Genomic DNA, 22,374 nt, shown 5'->3' with positions numbered 1-22,374 from the left:
ATCAAGGGAAGGAAATCAACAAGTAAGATTAGTGTTTGTCACAGTCTCGTGACATACCCCCCTCTTGAAATCGCAAACGTCCTCGATTGCATGCCTAATATACATGTCATACATGATTTAGTGTGATTAGCACTTGCAAGACAGATCATGGAACATAGAGACAGATGAATTCATGAAACCTTCATACTTTTGTCATTTTTGTCTATCTTAGAAGTGAGCATTCTATCTTTAATACTAGTTAAGCAATGGAAACTTCTACTGCACTGAATCCGTATGTACATGTCAAGTGCTAGCTCCATCATCACCCCTCTTTTAAGCACGTTGAGTTTGAAACCCAAAGGCCTCAAGATAAAGCTGCAATTCATTTAATGACTCTCCCAGTTCACTTTCTTCCATCCACTTTGCATCCATAGATGAATAGTTCTTGAACTTTTCTTTCTTTGTATGCCGAAATCTGCTCATTATGACAAGTCGATCTTTGAAAGCACGATAGCCCCATTGAGACGCTCCAAAATGTACTCAATACGAGGCATACAAAACTCGTTCTTGACCATCATCTTATTGAAGACCCTATAATCCACATATAACTGCGATGAGCCTTCTTTCTTACGAACAACGTAAATTCAAGTAGCAAAAGCATTACACTGGAACGTATAAAACTCATATCCAACAACTCACCTACTTGCCGCTCTACCTCCTCTTCATTAGCCTTGGTCAAACAATATGAAAACTCTCTTACATGTTGTGCTCCGTCTACTAGGTCAATGATATAATCCTCAGGTCGCTTGGAACGGAGTGTAACGAGAAGATCATCCTAGAGAAACAAGTGCTCAAACTTGGCAAACAACTCACCATACCTGTCAAGAATACCCAAGTTCGTTGATGTGGGGTTGACACAGACAATCGCTGCTTGGGCTCCTTGGCGTAGCCCTCTTTTAGCCTGGACAGAGGAACAAAGGGACAGTGTTACTTGAAACACGGAACGGGAACGACGACGGGTCTCCCCACGGAACGGGAGAACGGGAAGGGGACCGAAACGGGAACAGAGCGAAACAAGAGGCATAAAAAACACCCTAATAATGCAATTTTTAGCGAGAAGGAGAGAGAGCTTGAACCTTGAGGGTTTGAAAGAGAGGGGGCTTGAAAGAGAGGCTTGACTCCTTGAGAGCTTGAGATACAAAGCTTGAGAAGAAGAAGAAGAGAGTTTTAACGTCGTAGGAAACTATCCCAAGAGACCTTAAAGATCTAACCGACGAGGAGTTGAACTCAAGACCTGTTATTCAAGAGGGAAATGGCATAACCAATCTACCACACTTGGGTGATAAGAAAGGTTATACCATTTTCCTCTTTTTATTAGCACACACACACACACACACACACCCGAGAAGAAGAGAGTTTTAACGTCGTAGGAAACTATCCCAAGAGACCTTAAAGGTCTAGCCGACGAGAGGCTTCACAACTGACACGAAATGACATTCTTTGTTATGGATACTCACCTTTGAAACATGAAACCGGGATTTGAAACGGGAACCTAGAATGGGAGCGGGGAATAGAGACTTGAAAATGGTCATTCCTTGTAACTATGTATAAAAGTCCTCATGCCCTAAATACCCCTAGCAATGCATCTAAAGTTTACCTATGACTTCCTCGTGCTGCTAAAATCGCGTCCATCGATGGTCCCATTTCTTCAAGGGTCATTCTAAGTCGGGCCGCCGAATTCAGGTGAGATGAAGTTGGTCTTGGCTCCTCCATCAGAGTTGGCCCATGCTCTGCAAAGCTTGATACTCTCGTCTCGCTCTCACATTAAACCAGCCTTGCCTTTGTCTTCCCTTTCTTTACATGCTCCTTTGTCAGTTTTGAAGTTTCTCATTTGTCTTCACTTGCTCCTTATGTGCTTTCTTGGGACACTTTGTAAGAATGTGCCCTTGTTCCCCACGACAGTAAAAGGTGCCCTCTTTATAGTACAATGCATGTTGTTTGTCACGTGCACATCTAACCCTATGTGCATGTGGACAAGACAAATCCTACTTCTAGGCTTTAGGACATCCTAGCAAGTGTTTTGGCACTCTTGTGAGCATGTACACACAACGTGCATGTTAAGGCACTTTAAATTAGTTGCATACCTTCATTGCGCATGAGCACAATGAGTGTCTACTAGGTGTAGGCATTGGAGAGTGTTTGCACTATCTAGCATCGGTATCCACGGCTAGGTATTAAGTGAGTTAGTAACTTAATTATAAGTGATATTTAGCAAGCATTATAGAAATCATGGGTTTTATTGGCATTGCACGACCCGGCTTTAATTCCATATACAAGCGACCATGGAAGTCCCTTCTCAAGCATCCAATACCTGCAATACAAGCATCAACATCCCGAGTACCATGGCTTTTTTCCCAGCATCAACCCGCCGTAACAAATCAGCCCGGCAGTTCCATAACAGCCCTAGCATTAGAGGTTTCGGTATTAGACACCAAATCAACCATCGTTTCTGCAATTTGCAAATTCAGCCCAAATCAGCCAACATTTTCAAATTTACGCCTATCCATCGTCCTCATCAGCATCCTCGACATCAGCAATAGCAAATCAGCCCATAGCCTCATCAAGTTTGCAAATTCCTAGCAATTTCTCTATTGTTTTGCATTTTCAGCCTTTAGCCTCACAGATCCAAGCATCCACCACAAGATCCCATCAGCATCTCAATAGCTAGGACCATTGCATCATCGTTTGTACAAATTAAAGCAAATACCTCTCTAACGATAGAGAGGGGGGCCCTTGGAGGGGGGTTTGGGACCCCACCTACTCTCTCTCTCTCTCTCTCTCTCTCTCTCTCTCTCTCTCTCTATTGCACATCTCTGAGATGAAGTAAAAGGAACCCTCTCATGCAGTAAAAGGAACCTTGAGTACACACTGAGCACTCTTCCTGAGCATTCACCATCATTCACTTCCACTGCACATTACATTGTTCTCTGATCATTTGGGGGCGGTGGGTTTCTTCTTTTGTTGCTTGCCCTTCTTTTTGCCGTCGGAAGAGTCTTGCCCCGTTGAGGTGGACACTGGCTTGTCCATAGGATAGGTCAAAGAGCCTTCCTTGGCATGTCCCATACCGTGATGAAATCTTTTTCATATTCTTCCGTTAACCATCATGAAGTGAATAATTTTTTAATTTAATCTACTTTGAAGCTGCTTCTTTGTGCAATAGTAGGGTAGACCACCATGCCTACATGTTTTCTTTCATGAAAAACTCCGCCTTTCGTAATTTGGAGGCTCTCAAGAAACAACCTCTCGAAAAAGTGATGTCAAATTGTTGTATAAATATAAGGGCTTGATGGATATCCTTGAAGCTTGAAAAAGTGTCAAGCTTAACTGCTTGTCCTCCATCCTTCAACTCCTTGGTCTTCTTGCCGTTTCCTCAAGATGGTCATACTGAGTTGCAAGCACGAGGGGTTTTTGTTTCTTCCCATATATATTTCCATATGTATTGAAATCAGTGTCCGAGCGTGGTCTTCTTTTTCCCTCACTAGGAGGTTTTTTCCTCCTTGCATTGTATATACGTCCATCACTCTAGGGCTAACTTATCTTTCCATTGCACACTAAGTAATATACTCTATTGTGTGCCTTGAGCTTTCTTCGTCTTCTCCAAGTTGTGTGTGTTTTCCTGCAGAAACCCTAATTCCAACAATTGGTATCAAAGCAGGTTGTGTCCTCCCGGGCTTAGTCGCCAACAGCTCCTGCACACGCATGCTCATTTTCTCCGATGCCTGTGAGCTTTGGCGAGCGTTCGCAGGTCGACAAAAACTTCGGGATAAGCTCGAAGAGCTGAGTCTGCTCAAATTTCTGATTCGGGCGCATTTCGGCCTCCGTTTCCACTACAGAAAGTACTACACGCTATTTCGTCATCTTGTGCAGAATTTCTGTCATTGCCATTTTCTGTATAATAGGTCCCTTACAGTCATCTATGGTTTGTGCTATATAGCACGTATTGTTCCCACTTCGTTTCTCCTCTTTTCAGGCAGTTTTCACATCAAGTGTATACATTCGCCATGGCCGACAACACCACAGATGTGTTCAAGATGTTTGTTGTTGAGGACAGATTGGATGGGGACAATTACCCTATGTAGACTTACATTATGCAACATGTTCTTGTGTCAAAGGGTGTCTAGAATATTGTGCAGGACATTTATGTACGTCCTGGTTCTAAGGATGTTATAGGTCTTGCTGCAAGTATTGTTGCTGTTAGAGTTGTTTTACCTACGGCAGAACAAGCTTGCTGGAATGTAAAAGATGTGCAGGCTCATGCATTGATTGAGTTGTCTAAGAAGCACCCTATTACTCCGCACATTTGTTCAACGAAATGTGCAAATTAGGCTTGGAATATTCTGTTTGGTCTTTATGCAAGTCGTAGTGAGGCAAAAATTGCATTGCTGCGTAAAGAGCTAGAGTCGAAGATTATGCATGAGGAAGATGATATGGACACTTTCCTTGCTAGTGTCAAGGATATCAATGAGCAACTTATTTCTGCAGGCGAAGTCACTTCAGACAGTTCCCTTGTGCACACTGTTCTTGATGCCTTGCCACATTCTTACCAGACTTTTGCTAGTACTTGGAGACTTCTGACTCAAGGAAATCCTGAAGTTTTGTGCTTACTGCTGCAAATGGCAGTTCTTTCACACTTGTTGATGCACTTTATGTACCTGGGATCTAGAAGAATCTTTTGTCAATATCTACACTTGCTAGACTTGGACTTGTAGTCTTTTGTGGATGACAGATGTACACTACATGATCTCAGTTTTCGTGATGAAATTGTTGCATCTGGCATTTTATGCCGTGGGCTGTATAAGCTCACTTTGTATGACAAGTGCGGGCAAAATTTTGCAAATACAATTGTGGACTCCAAGGCTATTTCAGATGCAAAACTTCGGCATGCACATTTTGGACATCTGAATTATGTCAGTTTGCTGCGTTTGCAGAAATCTGATATGGCTGCTTCTTTGCCGCCTCTTGAAGCACCTGTCAAATATGTTTATGAAGGTTGTATTTTGGTAAGATGCAGTGTTCTAAGTTTCCAAAGGATGGTTCAGTAAGGGCCACATGCAGGTTGCAGCTTGTGCATAGTGATGTTTGTGGGCTCATGCAAACTTCGTTCTTGGGCAATTACCTTTACTTCATGACTTTCATTGATGAATACTCCAGGCATGCATGGGTATTTTGCTTAAAGCAAAGTCCAAAGTATCTATGTGCTTCAAACAATTTCTAGCTATGGCTGAAAATATCTCGAAATGTACTATGGGCACCCTCCGTTCCGATCGAGGGGGGGAGTATATGTCTCATGAATTTAATGAATTTCTGGCTAGTCGTGGAATAAAACACCAATGTCCAGTGCCTTATAAGCCTCGGCAAAATGGTGTTGCTGAGAGGAAAAACAGGTTGGTTACGGAAATGACACAATGTATGGTCAAAAGTCAAGCTTTGCCGCATTCATTTTGGCTTGAGGCCATCATGTGTGCTATCACAAGACGGGCACCACGTGCCAATAGAAAAGAACAGACTCAACAGGCTTTTAGCACTTCAATAACAACTGAACTAAACGAGAGACGACACACGACACAGTGGTGGAATTCCACCCCAAAGAGTATTGGCCCCAAACCTTGGCGTCCCTTTCGGTATTCCTTTATATTGCATCAACACAGTACAAGCCGGTACTCCATGCTCTACACCTTCTCCTAGAAGAGTGTTAGAGAATGAGCCCTAGCCTCATATTTGAAGGCCCTTGCCCAAAAAAATCATTTACAGTGAAAAGCTTCAAACTCAAAAGCAATTGGTCCAAAAGCTGGCGCTGAAAATCAACAAGCGTAAATCACGGAAATCCGTACAAGTTGTCACGTCATCAATCAACGTGAAACACAAAAATCCGTACAATTATGCCACGTCAACAATCAACGAAAAATCCAAAATTCCGTACAATTACCACGTCACCAGTCTTTATGTTAATGCCTTTATGTCACTTGGACCCCATCGGACGCAATCCCATAAGTTGGTGCGGATTTCAACTTCTTCAACTGCCTCTTCTTAGGGTTTAGGCCCTCAGCCGGGATCTCCACAGTGCCTCCGTTCTTCGGTGGCTTGAGACGTCAGCAGTTTGTGACATTTGCCACTTATGTACTAAACAGGTGTCCTACGAAAGCTTTGCAGACTATTACTCCATTGAAGCATAGCATGATAGAAAGCCTTCTATTGAGCACATGCATGTTTTTGGATGTTTGGCATATGCCTTGGTGCCACAAACACAGGGGAGAAAATTGGATGATAAGGCTGTCAAATGTACTTTTGTTGGTTATAGTGTTGAAAGCAAAGGTTACAGGTTATATCATCCACAAACAAAGCGTATTCTGGTTTCACGGGATGTGTCTGTGGAAGATTCTGTTTAACCCTTGTTGTCATGTCCTAGAGACGGTAATGTAAGCTCCCAGGACATTTATGACACTGTTGCCTTTTTTCAGTGGTGGAAGTTTAGAAGTAAATTCCAGTGAGGCAAATGTACAACCTTTGGAGGTTTCTGAAAATGTTACGGATCAACCTATTACTGATGCAGATGTACATGATGCACTTAATGAGGAAAGGGCTAAAAATGAGCAAGCTAGAGGTATGTCAAAATGGTTGGTGCATACATTGCATGATCGTAAAATGGATGCACCTTTGCCTAGTCGCACTCGTTCAGGCTCTCGCCATGCATCTTATGCATCAGATTGTTATGCTTTGGCTGTGTCTAACTTACATGATGTTGAGGAACCTCTTATCTTTTGATGAAGCACAGAATTCAGAAAATTGGATGGCAGCCATGCAATCAGAATGTGATGCACTTATAGAAAATCACACATCGACTTTATGTGATTTGCCTCTTGGCAAAAAGGCCATTGGTACAAAGTGGGTTTACAAGTTGAAACGCAAGCCGGATGGTGAGATTGATCGGCATAAGACTCGACTTGTTGCAAAAGATTATGCACAGCAAAAAGGCACAGATTATGAAGAAACTTTTGCTCCCACTTGTCGTATGACTACTGTGCGTTTCCTATGTGCATTGGCAGCTCATTTTGGTTGGGATATACATCAATCAGACATTGTTACTGCTTTCTTGAATGGTGACATATTTGAGGAAGTTTATGTAACGCAGCCTCGCAGTCAACCGGATAAAGAGAAGCCAAAATCGGGTGATTACCTCTTTAGGAGGCTTTGCCCTCCCAAGGTATGATCTTTTGGTTTACCAGTTCTCTTTGTTCGTAACAAACCAAACTCATACCAGTTTTGTGTGGATTTCAGGGCACTCAAGACAAGGATGGTCAAATTCCGAAAGCAGAGACCTCACAAGGCCGTTCTATTAGAACGTCCACAGGAGGCACAACGAGTTTCCAAAGTGAACCTGTTGAGTTGCCGCCACAAGGATAGACTTCGAAGGAGCAATCCAAAAGAACCACCACCGGAGATCATTGTCACCAAGTCAAAGCGTTTTCGGATGCTTCCATTTCAATTTGGCAATAAGAAATTTCAATTTGGCAATAAGAAGGAAGCAAGGCAATACTTCCTGGAGTTCAAGGATCGAGGGACACATGAAGCGGCTTGGGTGGATGAGGAGTTTATCACCGATTACCCAAATTTGCTAGCCTCATACAAGGAGGCCATGCAGATCTGTACTCGTACCTCACCTTAAGCAGGAGCGGATGTCACATGCACATGGCTCTGTGTGCCACATGGACATGCTTCATCGACTTCGAGAGCCAGTTTTCCCCTTCTTCCTAGATAGGAATGTTCAGAATCTGAGGAGGATTAGTATCCCCAATTAGGTGAGCCTATTCGCAAGACCTGCATGTCCGGACAAATCCATTAGATTAGGTTTTCCAGGTTTGGAACCCTCTTGGATAAATGGTTTGTACACGCGTTTTGACAGATGTTATTACCCTACGATGAGCATGTGACATGATACGCATGGAGTTCTAGGTTAGAGGAATCCAACGAGCCATTCCCCCCGTCGACCGAATTCCCAGGTGGGCAGATGTGCGACAGTTTCACCCAAACTGGACCCTCTTGGCTCAAATTTTAATTTATCATTTTTATGATTTATTTGTTGGGTGACCTGGTGGACAATTGCCATGCCTCAATCTAAATAAATTCATAGGGCTAATATCTCACCTATAAAGGAAGAGATCCTTCATTTAGCATAAGTGGCAAAAGAAGCAGAGAACGCTAGCAAATCCTCAGCCCTAGCGTTTTCTACACTCCATGGTTAGCCTGGCGTTTTCAGCAGCAAATCAGCCAGCGTTTTGCAATTCCGAGCCCTAGCGCCAACCATCCTGGCTGATCAACCTAGCGTTTTCAGTTTTCAACCCCTTCCCTCGCCGGATCGAGTTGCATCCGCATACGCTAACCCGTTTCAGATGCGGTCCAATACTCTGGCAGCCCATTGAGCCTCCCCTCGGCCATTCGCTTGCCCGCATCGAGCGCTCCACTGTTGTCCATCATCGTCATCATTGAGATTTGCGTTTTCAGCCCTGCTTTACGCGAGAGATCTGCTGCGTTTTTTTGCCTCATATCTACGTTTTTGCAGCCAGGTTTCAGCCGTTCATTCCTCTCACATCGGGAGCGCAATTCAGCCCCATATCTTCCCCTTGGTGGCCATCCACAATCCAACATCGAGAAGGATCCAAAGGTGCATCAAATCAGCCCCAGAGGTGCCTCGTCTTGAAGAGTTACCGTATTGATTGTCATCATTCGAGTCAATACAGTCTGCATTGAGGTATAGCATTGTGTGTACATTCCATTCATGCAATCTAAAGCAAATACCACATCAATAACCACGTAGGGGACCCTTGAGAGGGTTGCTTGGACCCCATCAGGTGTCGCTCTCTTCTTCTCTCTCTTTCTGTCTCCCTCTACACCTCTCTATTGCATTCTCTTAGCCCCTCTCTTCAAGGGAAAGGGAAAGGAGCCATCATTGAAGCTAAAAGGAATCACTAACGCAAGAAAAGAAGTTGAAGGATTTATAAAAGTGTAAAACTAGATCTTCACCATTTCAATTCCGTTGCACCTGACATTCCAACGAGCTTGAACCACATATCATTGGCAGTCTTCAAAGTCTGAATGGCTGGAGAAATGTCCTTTGTAGGCGATTCCGCAATGGCCAACATTGCCATCATATTAGCAACATCCCAATCGACACACAATTTAAGATATTCGTCATCTTGAAGGCAGGTGTGTACCTATTGTTGGGATCCCTCGTAGGACGGGGCTGCGAGCTGTCAACATATCCCATAAGTCTTTCCGTGATGAGAACCAAAGTCGCATGGTCAAATTCCAATGAGTGTCGTTATTGTCGTTCAATTTGTCATTGGCACTCGAGCAAGGGGGGGTCATATTAAAGTTGCAAGATCTGGAAATCTGGAAATCCTTCTCGCACTCCAAGAGATGGTCGCACTAACCAAGCCACAAGTTCTCCAAGTTGTACCGGCTCGCAAGTCGGTCCACTCGTCTACTACTCCCAAACTGCTCCGCAAAATCTGTTGTCCCTCTCTTGAGCTCCAATCTGCACTTCTCCCAATCCGCCACAAAGCCCTTTAGAATTGGCCGCCGGGTTTTCATCAAGCTGCCTCTCTCGTCAACTCCAAGACATACAAGGAAGTGCCCTAGACCTGTGTGAAGCAGCAAAGTGGTGTAAATCTAACACCTCCTCTCAGCACCAAATGTTGAACAAACCGCATAAAGCTGAAGATGTGAGGCAAATGATGAAGATACCTGTTGCAATGTCCACTGAAGGACAACACTCAGCGAGCAGCAGTGTGGGGTGTCCCGACCGCCAAGAAATCTCCACGGAAAGATGTCGTCACGAGCAGGTAGCAAACTGATGTACTCCGTTAATGCAGTGTGAAGGTACTGCGTGAAGGTCCCGAACCGAGTGTGAAAACAACTCCTTGTCATAAAAGAAGTGCCAATAGACCTGCAAGTGTCCTGCCCAATACGATTTGTGGTGGTCCATGCGGTCTTCCATTGACTGCTGCAGCTTACGGTAGCTTCTACAATGCAGACTGCTTAGTCTGGCTTTCCTTGTTTCGGAGGACGTTTACAGTGCAGATTGCTACATCTTGCCTTCATGGAGTTTTCACCAGGTTAGCCACTTGGCCACACTGGGTTACAGGTTCATGCATTGACAGGCTTCCGGTCATTCTCATGACGGTTCCTAAGCTTCACCATTTTCTCCAAACGGTTTGACTAACGGCCGCCCACCTTGTACTCGACGCCCTACATATTTCTTTTTTTCCTCTTGTTGGGTCGTGGGGCCTTCATTTGGCATTTCCCTACCTCCCCTTGGGCACCTATGTATGGGCAAGGGGGTACCCACTTCCACAATCATAGACACACACATCTGATGTATTGAGGGTCTCTTGTTCTAGTAGTCATGGGGGGCTGATCGCTCCCTCTTCCCCATACCAGCGTTTGTTGTATCTACTGTCTCCCTCTCTCTCACATCTCTCACGCTTCCGCACTCGCGCACTCTCACATGGTATCAAAGCTTCAGGTTCTTTATGTTCTGGCACTTCAGGCTCTCCTCCCAAGAAGATCAGAGCAGCCAGTATTTTCTGCAGATCTGCCAGCGTTTTGCAAAAGTCAGGCAAGCCATGGAACTTGGAGAGTTTTCATCGCGAAGGACCTTCTCCACCTGCGTTTTTTGCTCCTATACTTGGCGATCACTTCCTAGCTGCCACCGCTACACTTCTGGGACATATCCGTCGCCGGAAAAACCTCTGCTCCACCTGCGTTCTCAGCCAGATCTGCGTTTTCAGGACAGCAGGGCAGCGATTTTGCAACAAAGGGGGAGCACTAGCCATACCCATTCGGATCTTGCTTTTCTTCCCGGTTTTGCATCCGGTGTATTGCCAGCGAGAATCCTCTTCATCTGCACAGATTTCAGCCATACATACCTGCTGTTTTTTTTCTGTTTTCAGCCCTCCTACAGCTCTGTGCACACAGAGATAAACCCTCCCTACACCCTCTACACCGCTGCGGACCATGCCGGGAGCGTACGAGCACGCTGAAAATCGTTGGACAGCAGCGTTTTCATCAACTCGCAATTGCATTTTTGGATGGACAGCAGCCTCTTGGCTTGTGTTTTTTTACAGAGGATGAAGTTACCTCCTGCCAAGACACCATCCAGTGGTGGTCCATGCCGTCTCTCAATGACTACTGCAATACACGGTAGTTTCGACATCGGCTTGATCATCTACGGGCGTAGGATCCTTGGGAGATCCATTCATTCCAGCCTTTCTTCGGCGGTTGTGCACTCTAGAGGGGGTGGTGACTCGTGGTTTGCTATGGACACACCTATGCACTCATCAAAGGAGTTCACACGAGATATGGCCATGCTCATGGCATATGGGATCACGACATTCCCAAAGAAGACACCACCATCTTGGGTGGACAGACACTTACCACTTGACCTCGACACATTAGATCACTTGCTTACACAGGAGCATCTACATGGACTTTGGGAGAGGATCTTGGATCTCTTCTTGAACAGGTTCATTGCTTGGATCTATAGACTAGAGTGGGACTACAGTGCTTTGGACTCTCTTGGAGAGTTTACCCGCGAGATGCAGGAGATCAAGCATTCCGTGACTACATTCGAAGTCACACGGAGCTTGGCTTGGATGGTAGTGCAAGTAGTTGCTCTTCTACAGTCCTGATCATTTGGATTGCTACCTTCAGAGTTGCTTACACTCACCCTTGGTAACCTTACAACAAGCTTATCCCTTGACCTGGGTAGTAGGCCACTCCCAGCTTCATTCACATTGAGAGCCACACCGAGATGCGGTTTGGTGGTGTTGTTGGCACAGATTTCTGTTTTGGTTGACACCGGAGGATTAGAGGCAGGAGATACAAGCAAGACGGCGCAAACATCTTGGTCTGGCCACTTCACTTCTCAGTGCATACTGTTCAATCTGGCTTCCCTTCTTCATACAGGATGACCACGGAGCACACAGCTTGGTCAAACCACACCTCTTCTCAAAGGCCCTTACCAACGCAGACTGTTCAGTCTGGTTTTTCCCTCATTTTGGATTACCCTACCTACTAATAGGACACCATCCGGTGGTGGTCCGTGCGGTCTCCCGGTGACTGCTGCAACTTACGGTAGCTTCTACAGTGCAGACTGTTTAGTCTGGCTTTCCACGTTTACGGCGCAGATTGGTACATCTGGCCTTCCTGGAGTGGCCACGCTGGTTACAGGTTCATGCATTGACAGGCTTTCGGTCATGCTCATGACAGTTCCTAGGCTTTCCCATTTTCTCCAGACGCTTTGACTACAGACACCACAGATCCTATTCCGAAGGACACTTGCAGGTCTATTGGCACTTCTTTTACGACAAGGAGTTGTTTTCACACTCAATTCAAGACCTGCACGCATTAACTTCACTCTGTATCGACCAAGTACAGCAGTTTGCTACACTGATCGTGACTACATTTACCATGGAGATATCTCGAAGGTTGGGACACCCAAACTGCTGCTATACTCATGGAGTATCCTTCAATGAACATTGCAGCAAACAACTTCATCATTTGCCTCACATCTTCGGCTTCATGCAGTTTTTTCAGCATCGGGTGCTGAGAGGGGGTGTTAGATTTACGCCACTCTGGTGCTTCACTCAGATTTAGGCATAAGTATGTCTCCAGGCTGACCTCCCACTGCACTGTCCGGCCACCCACCTTGTCCGAGCGCCCTCATATTTCCTTTTTATGTTGTATCGTGGGGTTTTCTCAGGTATTGCCCTACCTCCCCCTTGGGCACCTATATATGGCGCCAAGGGGGTGCCCACTTCCATAGATTACAAATCTCATATGGCATTGTATTGGGTCTTCTGCTCTGATAGTCATGGGGGGGGACTGATCGCCCCCCTCTTCCTCCATCTCTCTCTCTCTCTCTCTCTCTCTCTCTCTCTCTCTCATAGAGAGCGCGTGATCTCTCGGAGGGTAGGCTGCCCTCTGAATAGTGGCTCGTATCGGCCACTAATATCAGCATAAACCATGCATCTACAAACAAAATGCTCCTCACTCTCCACTTCTTCTCTGCATACTCGACAGACTCTCTCCACCTTGGGGATGTCATGGGCTCGTCCCATCTCGATCTCTAGAGTGTGCGATGACACTCTGAGCTGACCAATCGCCACTCGTAAGTTGTGTGGGATGTAGGTGTCCATATAGCATGTCGTTGTATGAACCCGTCCTCTAGTATGGTAAGAAAATGATCTCTATAGTGTGACATCTTCCACTGGAGGGGAGATGTGATCCACGTCTGTCTAATACAGAGCTGCCAAAGATCCTGTCGGATCACTACGTGAGAGATGAAGCTGAGGGGAGCCAGGGTCGTACTAGAAAGGTGGCAAACTCTCAAGATCAAGCCCATGTGCTCCGAACCGTGCTCTAACCTATGTGTATCATGCTCTATCATACCCAGCCTCTGCTATTTGTATAGTTGACTCAAATGCTCGCCGTGTGAGTCTGTCGTTCGGAGCTCTCTCACTCTCTAGATAAAGTAGATCGTCTGAAATAGTGCCTCCACTACCATGGGGAGGGTGGCAAGCTCTACCTTGATGGTGTCTTGTGGCACTGTGTGCTTGCCTCGAAACAGGCGACAGATCATATGGATCTGTAGTCTCTCAATCCGTGCCCATTGGCTATCTGTCAATCCAGGTGCCCACACTGCTACTGCATACATCAGGGCTAGAGTGACTAATGTGTCAAATAGCCACCCCTTCGTGTGGGATTCCTGAAAGTGTGCCTAATGGCATCTCCACTCTAGCATGGCCAATGCTGCATATCCTCTGTCAGTGGCGGCATGTGCCATGGAGAAGGGTCCCTGTCTGCTAGTGAATGTGACCTCCAGGTAGACGTCAGAGGTGATCACCTCTATTGGTCCTCCTATTGCTATAAATGTGGCTGCTCGTCGGATTGATCTCGAGGTGTGGAAGATCATGACCTTGGTTCACTGTCAATCCCTTGAATATACAAAACTCATGCAAGGCCCTCAAATGGCTTTGTAGACCCTTTGGTGACTCTGAAATCAGCATATAGCATAATGTGGACTGGGGTACATGCTAGGTCACCTGTAACAAACTTGGACACTCCAAGTCAAGAATCAATCACGACAGCACCAAATAACCACTTCAAACAATTCACAAATCACAATAGATTTGCACTGGCCCGGCGGAGTTCCGTGCCTAGAGATATTAGCCCCAAAGACTGGCACCCCTTTCAGTATTTCTTTTTGTATTAATCAGTTCAAAGTACAAGAGAGTGGGTCGGGATTTACTCTCAGACTCTGCGTCCAGATGCTCTAAGAAGTGAATGCCCAAACCACTTATTTAAAGTTACAAGGGATGCCCAATGCAGAGCCCCAAAAGCTTCTAAATCAAAAGCTAAAAGCTTCTCTCTCTCAAACCCTCTGTGGGCTTTTTTTTAAAATAAAGCAATTGGACTCTCTCTCTCTCTTTCTCTGCCCAATTGCGTAGCCCAAAAAGCAACTTTTGCAGCGCAAAATCCGCCACAATTTCCGGGGTTTCCGTACGCTGGCCTACGTGGCAGATTTTTAGGATTTCAGTCAATTAGGGTTTCAGCCAGCAGTTAGGGTTTCCAGAAATTAGGGTTTTTGTAAAATTAGAATTTTTGGTAGAAATTAGGGTTTGCAAAATTTTTAGGGAAATTAGGGTTTCTGCTGTCAGTAGCCACGTCATCACTTTGTGACATACCCCCCTCTTGAAAGCATTGTAATCGACCGCGATTACGCCTGCAAAACCGACAAAAGCCATAAACCATCTTAGCAGACACTGACTGTTAGTATCTACGTACTAGGAACACACATCCAGCACATGTGCCAAATCGACATTCACATCACACGACATCACAGGACATCACATGACATTCAACATTCATTCGGATCTTAGAGCGTGATTTATCGGCAATGTAGCTAGCAATCACATCTAGGTCCAATCGGGACCTCATCGATGTCCGATTGACTAACCCCTATTGCAACCATGTCTATTCGAGATCAATCAGACCAAAATGTTGCAGTCATTTCGTCTATCAGTTCCTGCACTTAAGAGAAGTCAAGAACAAATCAGTATCATAATCAGAAATTCCATTTCATTAAAGTCATACAGCAGAATGCTGTCAGCTTTCAGTATCCCTGAAGCTCAAAGAGACATCAGTGACTCTAGTATCTAAATCAAGGCATCTGTTGACAAAGGAGCGGAGCGACTCCCCTCTTGCATCCCACTGCACCAGATCTCCGGCCAAGCTGAATTCTCAGTTCCATTTGGAGTAGACTATGCTAAACCAAAAGCATCAAGGTAAAGTTTCACAATCTGAGGAGTATCTGCTAGGTCCTCCTCCTCCATCCACTTCGCATCCAATGCAAGATAGTTCTTGAACTTAACCAAGAACCGCCTTCGGACTTTACCTTTAGTCTTCGTATCCTTATGTGCCAAAATCTGTTCAGGAACAAGGATCTCCTCGTTTTCTTCCACTTCGGGTTGCTCATCAGGCTCCCCATCATCAGGCACATCACCTTTAAAAGGTTTCAAGAGACTCACATGGAATGCACTGTGAATCCTCCAAGTATCTGGCAGTTTCAATCGGAAGGAGACATCATTTATCTTTTCAGTGATCTAGAAAGGTCCGTAGTATCGCATACTAAGCTTTGGAAAAAGCCTCTCCTTTCCCTTTTTCTTTCATAGGCGTGCCTTCTCAAAACGTAAGAGCACCCAATCATCCTCCTTCAATTTCATGTCGCGACAATGGCGATCCGCTGCCTTTTTCTGTCGTTCTTGAGACTTCTGCAAAGTCTCGCGAACCTTAACAAAAGCTGTATCCAAATCTCGCGTATATTTATCCGCTTCAAAGATCTTATCTTTCGTGCTCAGGAAGGGTGGGACCTTCGCAGCAACTTCAACAATCTCAAATGGCGTCTTCCCCGTCGAAGAGTGTATCGTGTTATTGTAGGAAAATTCCACCAAAGGTAAGTATCTTTCCCATTGAGTCTTCTAAGCTGAGATATAAGGCTTCAATAAATCTAGAACCATTGAATTTGCAATCTCAGATTGCCAATCAGTCTGTGGGTGGAACGATGACGAGAACTACAACCGCGTGCCAATGTTCTCCCAAATTGCCTTCCAAAACAAACTCGTAAATCTGGGGTCTCTGCCGGAGACAATCGTCTCAGGCATGCCATATAATCTGAAAATCTGGGCCACAAATAGTCTCGCTTAAGTGATCCGGCTTGATTGTTTTCTTCATTGGAACGAAATGAGCCTGTTTGCTAAATCTGTCAATAACAGTCCAGATACCATCGTGACCACTCTGTGTCCTCGGGAGATCAAAAATGAGATCCATCGCAATACTTTCCCAGGGGCGGGTAGGTATGGGTAAAGGCTGTAACAATCCCTGTGCCTTATGCATGTCAAACTTGACCTTCTGGCATACTAAGCAACTGCGCACAAACTCTTCCACATCCTTTTTGAGTCTCGGCCAAAAGAAGCATCTCTCTACCCCCTTCATGTGGTGGCAATGCCGCGGTGACCCGTAAAAGGTGGATAGTGGCATTCAATCATAACCTTTTCCCTCAACGGCTGTGTAACGCACAACATAGTCTTTTTTATCAAGTAGCCTTCCCGAAGGGAGTATCCAGCTACTGTCTCCCCATCCCGTATCCGTGTGAAAATATCTGCAAAATCTGTATCTGTGGCATACTGATTGACCATATCCTCGAAGCTCCTATGATGTATCACGGAATTATCCAGAACCAACGGCTTCCGAGCCAAAGCATCGGCCACCACATTCTTCTGTCCCTGAACATGGACAATCTCGAAGTGAAACTGTGACAAGATGTTTGCCCACCACATCTACTTTTCCGAAAGCTGCTTCTGTGACAAGAAGTAGCGCAAACTCTGATGGTCTGTAAAGAAAGTAAAATCCGCTCCGAGTAGGTAATGCCGCCACTGCGTAAGAGCATGGATAACCGCCAAAAGCTCTTTCTCATATATCTATGCTGTCATCTCCGGCCTAGAGAACAATCGGCTCTCGTAAGCAATGACATGGCCTTCTTGCATCAAGACCACACCCAGACTACGACCACAAGCATCACAATATACTTCAAATGACTTCTGCAAGTCCGACAAAGTCAAAACTGGTCTCGTAGTCAATTTCTCTTTCAAGGTCCCAAAGGCGATCACCTCTGTGGATCCCCACGAGAAAGGGACTCCTTTCTGTGTCAAGGTATGCAAAGGGGAAGCAACCTCTGCAAACTTTCGTATGAACCGCCTGTAGTACGAACACAGTCCCAAGAAGCTTCTAACTTCATGGACTTTCTTCAAATCGGGTATCTTGGCCGGGTCCATTTGCACTCCAGCTGTTGAGACAATGTGTCCCAAAAAGTGTATCTCTGGTAGGAAAAATTCACTTTTCTTTGCATTAATCACTAACTTGTGATCTCGTAATGCCCGAAAGACCTGAAGCAGATGATCTCTGTGTTCTGGCTCATTCTTGGAGAAAACAATGATGTCGTCAAAGAAAGTGCCAACAAATAGTCTGTACTCTCGAAAAATCATGTCCATCATCCGGTTACATGTCGCAGGAGCATTGGTTACGCCGAAAGGCATCACCAAAAACTCAAATAACCCAAAAGTAGTCCAAAAGGCTGTCTTCTAGACATCTCCCAACGCGATCCGGATCTGATGATATCCACTCTTCAAGTCAATCCTGCTAAAGCACGAGGATCCCTGTAACCTGTCGAGTATATCATCGATCCTAGGAATCGGAAATCTGTTCTTGATGGTTATTTTGAGCTCTATAATCGACACACATCCTCCAAGATCCCTCTTTCTTCAAAGCCAACAACACTAGAGAGCAATACGGTAAAGTACTAGACTGGACAAGACCCTTTTCCAAGAGGTCTTTCACTTGGTTCATGATCTCTTCATTCTGTACTCGGCTTACACGGTAAGGTGGCCGGTTTGGTGGTGTGCTTCCATGTATCAGATCAATGGTGTCAAGTGACACATCCCAACCCTATGTGTCCGTGGACAAGCTACACCATAGCAGGGTTCCGGCACTTAGTTTAGATTAGCAGTGATCTGGCACTTTTGTGAGTCTATTCGTAGACCGTGCATGCCCAGTCACTTAGCATAGATGCATATCCTCCGATTGCACACAGCATGATCATCGGAATTCCCATCAGAATCCATTCGCATCAGTTAGGGAAATTTTCCGGTGCATTTAGCCTATTTTCCTATTTTTGGTTATTTTCACTCATTGTCTTTAAGTGACTTTCCAACAAAAGTAGGTAGGGCAATTTTGCTAAGTTAATATATAAGCAAACCCCAGTTAGCACTTTCTAGCAGAAGAGGCAGCAGGAGCTTCCCGCTCAACAGGCAACTTCTCAGCAATACCCCCCAGCACACCCAGCGTTTTTGGAGTTCATCCTTGCCGGGCCAGTCTCCACCATTGCCGCTTCCTCATTTGCAGATATCACCTACATCCCCCAGCAGTGCAGTTTCCTCCCCGTGCTAGCAGTAGAGATCCTAGCGTTTTTGCTTGCAAAAACGCTGCATGACCAGCCCAGCGTTTTCTTCACAAAAACGCCAGCCCACTTGCAGATTCAGCGTTTTGTTTTCAGCCTCAAAAACGCAGCAGAACTTCAGCCCCTTCAGCGTTTTCAACAGGTGCAAATCTGCCATAAAAACGCAGCCTAGCAGGTGCAAGACTTCAGCGTTTTCATTTTCAGCATGACCCCCGACATAGCCAATCATTTTCAGCCATCAAGACAGCAGTAAAACAGCCAGTTTCAGCCCCGAAAACAGTCCACAAATTCAGCCAAAGAAGATCACAAATTCAACCATCGAGTCGTCGTCGTCATCGGCATAGTCCCATTGCATCAGTCCATTGCACTCGCATTGTACACCTTTGTGCAATCAAAGTTAGACCACTCTCGCCGATGAGAGTAGGGCCTTCGCAGGAGGGTTTTACAACCTCTCGGGTGTCGTATCTCTTCTCTCCTTCTCTCAGTCTCATTGACTTGCATGCACAATATCCACTCACTTTGTTCGTGATCATAGCACTCTACAAGACGGAAGGCTCTCTCCTGCCCTGAGAACTAAAAGGAACCTTGAGCAATAAAGATCACTAATCTTGAGAAAATACAACATTCATTCCGTTGCACCTTACATTGGTATCAGAGCTTTGGAAGTGTTCTGCATTACTCAAGGAAAGAACCACAAGAATTTTTTTTGCTTGTTGCGATCGCACGAACCCAAGTTTACTTGGGCGTGGCGATTCCTAATCGTGTTTTGTTGAAGAGTGACACGAATCCCAAGAAAGAAGGGCTTGTCCAGCCTCCCCTTGTGTCTCTTTTCACTCATTGAGAGCGGACCGTGCACTTAGCGACCGGCCAATCGACGTGAGGTGGGGTGCGCCCGCAGAAAAGGGTAGAACTCGGGTAAAGAGAAGATCCTTCGCCAACGCGATTTGCAAGCAAAAGAAAACCTCAAGAACCCCAAGAACCCAAGACCCTCAAGACTCAAGAACCTCAAGAACCGAAGATTCTCACGAACCAAGGACCTCAAGAACCTTAAGACCCTCAAGAACCCAAGTTCCTCGCGAGCTTAAGACCCCAAGATCGTAGTGCATGGTCGTCACCCGAAGCGGAATGGATACTTCGCATACAGGTGATGAGCACGAGAGAGGCAACGAAGACTTGTCCCCACCCGGAGATGATTTCTTCAACCCTCCCCCTTCGCCATCTACTCCACCAAGTCCACCAAACCCTATGGAGGAAATGGTCAAGCAGATGATGGCCATGATGGATAGACAAGAAGCAAGTCGCCTTGCTCAGGACAATGAGCGCCTTGCTCAGGACCGTGAGCGCGACGACAGAATTGCAAGAATGGTCGCAGACCAAGAAGCCAAGGACCGCGAGCGCGACGAAAGAAACGCAAGATTTGCCGCACAACAAGAAGAAAATCGCATTGCTTTAGAACGCGAGCGCGACGCAAGAAAAGAAAGAAAAGAAATAAGGAAGGAGGAAGCGGCAGCACGAGCCGCAGCCTTGGAGGCCGAGCGTGAAGCTCGAAGGGAGCTACACCATAGTTACCCGGAACGCGGAACGGGAACGGCAACGGGATCCCCGCGGAACGGGGGAACGGCTAGGGGTCCGGAACGGGAACGTCGCGGAACGGGGAGGTATAAAAAACACCCAAATAGTGCAATTTTTAGCTCCTTGTGTTTAAATACAAGGAGTATTAGAGTGCTTTGACTCTAATACTCACAAAAAACTCGTTTTGAAGACCATTCAACCTTGCTATGACTAGATGATGAGAGAGAGAGAGAGAGAGAGAGAGTGAGATGGAGAGGGAGAGATTTGAGAGAGTGGGAGGGAGAGGAAGAGAGCTTGAAGGCTTGAAGCCTTGAGCCTTGACAGAGTGAGTCTTGAGAGGGAGAGATCTTGAGAGTGAAAGGGAGAGAGCTTGAGCCTTGAGGATTAGCTTGTGAAGAGAAAGGGGGAGGGGGGTGCATTTTATGAGTCCTTGAGGCCTTGCACACTTTCAAAAGAAGCCCAAACATTTACTTCAATTTTTTCTATTTTTGCCAAATTTGTTTGTAGCCGTTGGCCGTTCCAGGGGCATTCCGGAACGGTCCGGGGGCGTTTCGGAACGTTCTGGAACGGCCGTTCCGGTTTGTATTGGCCACCCGGAACGTCAGACATTCCGGGACGTTCCGGAACGTTCGGGAAGGGAACTGCCCCCCGGAACGCCGGAACGGGGGCTAGGGGGCGTTCCCCGGTAACTATGAGCTACACACTCAAGAATTGCTTGCCCAAGTCCTGGCCTCGAAGACCGAACAGCCCAAAGATCGTGGAATTTCGTCAAGTGGCGCAAGCCACGACGAGGATTCCAACCATCCAGTCACAGAAAAGTTGACTTTCAGTAAGTATGACGGTAAGATGGATGCTACGGTTATTCATTCTTGGTTGCATCAATTTAATGCTTATTTTGCGACAACTAAGAAGACAGGAAATAGCAAAGTTTTGACAGCAACTATGTACCTTGCCGGTGATGCCATCAATTGGTACCACGCATGGCAAGGCACAGCTAGCCGCGCACCTAGAGGCAGCCGACGATTTCACGCCCCTCTTTTAATTGGGCTGATTTCCAAGACAAGCTCAAGGCGCGGTTTATGCCACCTCAGTACCTCGCACGATTGAAGGACGATTGGCGCGCCCTCAAGCAAAATGGTATGCCGGTTATGTCTTTTTCTAATCGTGTTTTGCAGCTAGGTACCTAACTACGCATGTCGGATGATGAGCGCAAAGAGGCTTTTCTCTTTGGATTGGACGAGTATATCAAGTACGATGTCGAGGTATTCGATCCAATCGATCTCAACAAGGTGGTAGCGATTGCTCTCGCACAAGAGATGAAGCACAACACGGGAAAGCCTAAGGAGAACAAGACATCCACAAGTACCTCACAGACTTCTCAGAACCCTCAGAACGGTAAGAATGGTAAGAATGATAACTCTTCTAACCAATCTACCAACAGTATCTCATCAAAGAATTCTTCCAATGAATCTAAGGGTAAGACTAACACAACTACTAAACCTAAGCTTACTCCAGATAAAAAGGTAGCACAAGGAATTGTAGGAGGATACATCACGTCGGAAGAACAAAGCACTTATTCTAAGGAAGGTCGTTGTTTTCATTGTCACATTACGGGTCACATAAAAAGAACATGTCCTAAGCTTGAATCGAATGAATCTAAAGAACCCACAGCACCCACTACATCTGTCAATGCAATGAATGATAACACGGGTGTGCCCAAAGTTTCTCAGGACCCTCCCATTGATGATTCTCTCATTAAATGTTATTGTCACGTGACACATCCCAACCCTATGTGTCCGTGGACAAGCTACACCACAGCAAGGTTCAGTCAGTCCAATCAAGTTAGATTAGCAATGATCTGGCACTTTTGTGAGTCTATTCGTAAACTGTGCATGCCCAGTCACTTAGCATAGATGCATATCCTCCGGTTGCACACAGCATGATCATCGGAATTCCCATCAGAATCCATTAGCATCAATTAGGGGAATTTTCCAATGCATTTAGCCTATTTTCCTATTTATTGGAATTTTCACTTATTATTTTTAAGTGAATTTTCTACAAAAGTAGGTAGGGCAATTTTGCTAAGTTTCTATATAAGCAAACCCAAGTTAGCACTAAATGGCAGAAGAGGCAGTAGGAGCACCTTGCTCAACAGGCAACTTCTCAGCAAGACCAACCCCCGCGACTACTCT

At 45.7% G+C, this 22,374-nt stretch overlaps 1 protein-coding gene across 1 annotated transcript in view; it reads right to left on the bottom strand.

Moving 5' to 3' along the window:
- Nucleotides 1-547: 547 nt before the first annotated feature.
- LOC147452244 (scarecrow-like protein 30) overlaps nucleotides 548-22,374 on the bottom strand; it is a 48,401-nt gene continuing 26,574 nt past the window's right edge. The window contains exon 2 of the mRNA XM_086518012.1: nucleotides 548-570. The gene's annotated coding sequence lies outside the window, so the exon portion shown is untranslated. The remainder of the gene's footprint in view (nucleotides 571-22,374) is intronic.

The sequence above is a fragment of the Adiantum capillus-veneris genome, chromosome 8 (genome assembly GCF_014529385.1).
Source record: "Adiantum capillus-veneris isolate H3 chromosome 8, ASM1452938v2, whole genome shotgun sequence".
Taxonomy (NCBI): domain Eukaryota; kingdom Viridiplantae; phylum Streptophyta; class Polypodiopsida; order Polypodiales; family Pteridaceae; genus Adiantum; species Adiantum capillus-veneris.
The sequence above is the reverse complement of the archived record's forward strand: the minus strand, read 5'-3'. Positions and strand labels throughout refer to the sequence as shown.